Genomic DNA, 5,000 nt, shown 5'->3' on the forward strand with positions numbered 1-5,000 from the left:
GGAGGGGGGCGGAAGGCCCGCCGCGGCGGCGCCAGCCCCCCCTCCCTACCACCCCGACGGGGCATCCGCCCAAAGCCCACCCCAAGCGTTCCAAAGTACCGAGGAGCGTTGCAAACGGGAACCGCCCGGACACGCGTCCCGGTCGCACGGGATGCGCGTCCCGGTCGCACGGGTCGCGCGTCCCGGGAGGGCCGACGGAGGAAGCCGGCGCACGGCCGCCGCGCGGACGGCCGGTGGGGGCGCCCATGCGCCGGGGCCTCGGCGGGCGCGGGCCGGCTCCCTCGGGGACGAACGGTGCCGGGCCCGCCCGCCGCGAGGCGACGGACTTGTGCGGAGTGGAGCGGAAGTCCCGCCGCGGCAGCAGCAGCCCCCCCTCCCTACCACCCCGGCGGGGCATCCGCCCAAGGCCCACCCCAAGCGTTCCAAAGTACCGAGGAGCGTTGCAAACGGGAACGGCCCGGACACGCGTCCCGGTCTCACGGGATGCGCGTCCCGGTCGCACGGGTCGCGCATCCCGGGAGGGCCGACGGAGGAAGCCGGCGCACGGCCGCCGCGCGGACGGCCGGCGGCGGCGCCCATGCGCCGGGCCTCGGCGGGCGCGTGCCGGCTCCCTCGGGGACGAACGGTGCCGGGCGCGCCCGCCGCGAGGCGACGGACTTGTGCGGAGTGGAGCGGAAGTCCCGCCGCGGCAGCAGCAGCCCCCCCTCCCTACCACCCCGGCGGGGCATCCGCCCAAGGCCCACCCCAAGCGTTCCAAAGTACCGAGGAGCGTTGCAAACGGGAACGGCCCGGACACGCGTCCCGGTCTCACGGGATGCGCGTCCCGGTCGCACGGGTCGCGCATCCCGGGAGGGCCGACGGAGGAAGCCGGCGCACGGCCGCCGCGCGGACGGCCGGCGGCGGCCCCCATGCGCCGGGGCCTCGGCGGGCGCGTGCCGGCTCCCTCGGGGACGAACGGTGCCGGGCGCGCCCGCCGCGAGGCGACGGACTTGTGCGGAGAAAGACATGAGACAATCCAAAAAGACATGAGACAATCCAAAAAGCACTTGATCATGATCAAATTTGGAAGTCCCGCCGCGGCAGCAGCCGCCCCCCCTCCCTACCACCCCGGCGGGGCATCCGCCCAAAGCCCACCCCAAGCGTTCCAAAGTACCGAGGAGCGTTGCAAACGGGAACCGCCCGGACACGCGTCCCGGTCGCACGGGATGCGCGTCCCGGTCGCACGGGTCGCGCGTCCCGGGAGGACAGACCGAGCAAGCCGAGGTGCCGCTCACGGCCGCCGCGAGGGACGTACGGCGCCGGCGCCCGCGCCCCGTGGCACGGCCTAGAGCGTGCCCCCTTGCCACCCCATCGGGGCATCGGCGCAAAGCCCACCGCGGGGTAGATAACCGAAGGCAACGAGGGACGGTGGATGCACATATCCGAGCAGTGGCGATAGGGCCGGAGGGAGCACCGACAGGGCCGTGAGATTTTAAAGTACCGAGGGAATTTGCAAACCGGGCCCGCCCCTCCCCCCGTCCATCGCACGCCGATCGGGGGTCCGGCGCCCCGCGGGGGGCTGCCGGCATGCGCTCCCGGTGCAGGCATCGACGAGCCGCCCGCGACCTCCACTCGGGTCCGAGCCCCCAAGCGCGGATGCCGAAACGCGCCGGCCGCGGCAGCCCCACCCCTGCCACCCCATCGGGGCATCGGCGCAAGGCCCACCCTGGGGTAGATAACCGAAGGCAACGAGGGACGGTGGATGCACATATCCGAGCAATAGCGATAGGGCCGGAGCGAAGACCGAGGGGGTCGGGGGGTTTTAATGTTCCGAGGGAAGTTGGAAACGGGGCCCGCCCGGACGCCCGTCCCTCGCACGCCGATCGGGGGTCCCGCACCCCGCGGGGGGCTGCCGGCATGCGCCCCTAGTACAAGCATCGACGAGTCGCCCGCGACCTCCACTCGGATCCGGCGGCGCACGCGCGGATGGCGAAACGCGGCGGCCGCGGCTGCAGCCCCCCTACCACCCCGTTGGCGCGTCGGCGCAAAGCCCACCCCGGGGAGGATAACCGAAGGCGACGAGGGACGATGCATGCACATATCCGAGCAAATACCGAGAGGGTCGGGGGGAAGACCGAGAGGCAAGGGGTGTTTAGAGTACCGAGGGAAGTTGCGAAAGGGGCCCGCCCGGACGCTCGCCGCTCGCACGCGGATCGGGGGTCCGGCGTTGCGCGCCGCCGGCCAGCGCGATCCGGCGGGGCGCACGGAGGGCGCCGCCCATCGCCGGAGCTTGCTCGGTCATCTCTGCCGCACGGACACGTAAGCGCCGCCGCGCAAGGTTCGGCCGGCGGGGCGGACGGTTCGCCGCCGCAGGCCTTTCCCGCAGCCGGAACGTGGGCCCGGCGTTGCGCGCCGGCGGGCCGCGCAATCCGCCGGGGCGCACGGCGGGCGCCGCCCGTCGCCGGGGCTTCGCTCGGTCATCTCGGCCGCACGGACACGTGCGCGCAGCCGCGGAAGGTTCGGCCGGCGGGGCGGACGGTTCGCCGACGCAGGCCTCTCCCGCGGCCGGAACGCGGGACCGGCGTTGCGCGCCGGCGGAAGGCGCGATCCGGCAGGGCGCACGGCGGGCGCCGCCCGGGCTTCGCTCGGTCATCTCGGCCGCACGGACACGTGCGCGCCGCCCATCGCCGGGGCTTCGCTCGGTCATCTCGGCCGCGCCGCCACGTGCGCGCCGCCGCGGAAGGCTTGGCCGGCCGAGCGGACGGTTCGCCGCCGCAGGCCTTTCCCGCAGCATGCGCCCCTTCGCCCGAACGACCGCGGGACTCCGGTACGGCCTAGCCGTCGGCCGCCCGGCTGCAAGCCGTCGGGGCCGCTCGATCCCCGTCGCGTGCCGGCCGCCGCTCGGGCCAGCCGGCCGGCTGCCGCACGTAACCTCTGACCTCATCAGCGGTCGATCCGCACCGCGCTGGTCTTCGGTGCGGACCCGTCGGGGCCGTGCCGCACCGGCCGTCGCATCCGGTTCCGCAGGCGCCGCCCGGTTGCCTCCCGCCCTCGTGCGCTCGCGCCGGCCGGGCGACGCGGTGCCCGCGGGACTCGGGCATGGTTGAGCCGTCGGCCGCCCGGCGGCATGCCGCCGCCGCTCCGCGCCGCGTGCCGGCTGCGCTCCTCCCCGCGCCCGTCCGCGGGCGGGCCCGCCGCCGCTCGCGCCGGCCGGGCGACGCGGTGCCCGCGGGACTCGGGCATGGTTGAGCCGTCGGCCGCCCGGCGGCATGCCGCCGCCGCTCCGCGCCGCGTGCCGGCTGCGCTCCTCCCCGCGCCCGTCCGCGGGCGGGCCCGCCGCCGCTCGCGCCGGCCGGGCGACGCGGTGCCCGCGGGACTCGGGCACGGTTGAGCCGACGGCCGCCCGGCGGCATGCCGCCGCCGCTCCGCGCCGCGTGCCGGCTGCGCTCCTCCCCGCGCCCGTCCGTGGGCGGGCCAGCCGCCGCTCGGCCTAGCCCCCCGGCTGCCGCACGTAACCTGCGACCTCGTCGGCGCTGGATGCGCGTCGTGACAGTTTTCGGTGGGGCGCCGCGGAGGCGCCGGGGGCCCATGCGACGGGCCAGGGGGCGAACGGAGGGCTCGGTCAGCCCTAACAGGGGACCGGCGACAAAGGAGCGGTCGCGCAAAGCTTCGTAAGGGACCCAGACGACGGGCCTACCGATCCGAAGCACCGCGCACGGACGCGCAGCGGGCCCACGACGGGCCGACACGGAAGGCCCGCCGCCAAGGCCGCAAAACCGACAAAGGAACCCACGGGGACGCACCAGAGCGGGCAAAGCTTTCACCGAACGGGACGGGACCGAGCCCCCGCAACAGGCGAGGGCGACGGATCCGACCAAGTAAGGCCGATCCCGCTCCACGCACGCGCGGCCGCAGGAACTTCGTGAGGGACGGGACGACCGGCCGACCGAACCGAAGCGCCGCGCACGGCCGCCGCGAGGGCCGGCCGGAGGCATAGACCGAGCGCCGCGCCAGCGGAAGGAGCGTGCCGGCTCCGTCGGGGACCACCTGCGCACGGTCCGTCGGAGCGAGCCGACGGACCGGCGCGGAAGGCCCGGCGCCGAGCCCGCAAAACCGACAAAGGAACCCACAGGGACGCACCAAAGCGGCCCAAGATTTCACCGAGACGGGACCGAGCCCACGCAACATGCGATGGCGACGGATCGGACCAAGTAAGGCCGATCCAACTCCGCGCGCGCGCGGCCGCGAGCACTTCGTGAGGGACAGGAAGACCGGCCGACCGAACCGAAGCGCCGCGCACGGCCGCCACAAGGGCCGGCTGGAGGCGTAGACCGAGAGCCGCACCAGCGGAAGGAGCGTGCCGGCTCCGTCGTGGGCCAACTCCGCGGGGCCCATCCGAGCGAGCCGACGGGCCGGCGCGGAAGGCCCGGCCGAACCCGCAAAACCGACAAAGGAACCCACAGGGACGCACCAGAGCGGACAAAGATTTCACCGAACAGGACGGGACCGAGCCCACGGAACATGCGAGGGCGAAGGATCGGACCAAGTAAGGCCGATCCAACTCCGCGCGCGCGCGGCCGCGAACACTTCATGAGGGACGGGAAGACCGGCCGACCGATCCGAAGCACCGCGCACGGCCGCCGCAAGGGCCGACCGAAGGAATAGACCGAGCGCCGCACCAGCGGAAGGAGCGTGCCGGCTCCGTCGTGGGCCAACTCCGCGGGGCCCATCCGAGCGAGCCGACGGGCCGGCACGGAAGGCCCGGCCGAACCCGCAAAACCGACAAAGGAACCCACAGGGACGCACCAGAGCGGACAAAGATTTCACCGAACGGGACGGGACCGAGCCCACGCAACATGCGAGGGCGAAGGATCGGACCAAGTAAGGCCGATCCAACTCCGCGCGCGCGCGGCCGCGAAAACTTCGTCAGGGACGGGACGACGGGCCGACCGATCCGAAGCGCCGTGCACGGCCGCCGCAACGGCCGGCCGGAGGCGTAGACCGAGCGCCGCGCCAGCAGA

Source organism: Phoenix dactylifera, chromosome 10 (genome assembly GCF_051530095.1).
Source record: "Phoenix dactylifera cultivar Ajwa chromosome 10, Ajwa_hap1_PhDact_Kaust_v1.1, whole genome shotgun sequence".
Taxonomy (NCBI): domain Eukaryota; kingdom Viridiplantae; phylum Streptophyta; class Magnoliopsida; order Arecales; family Arecaceae; genus Phoenix; species Phoenix dactylifera.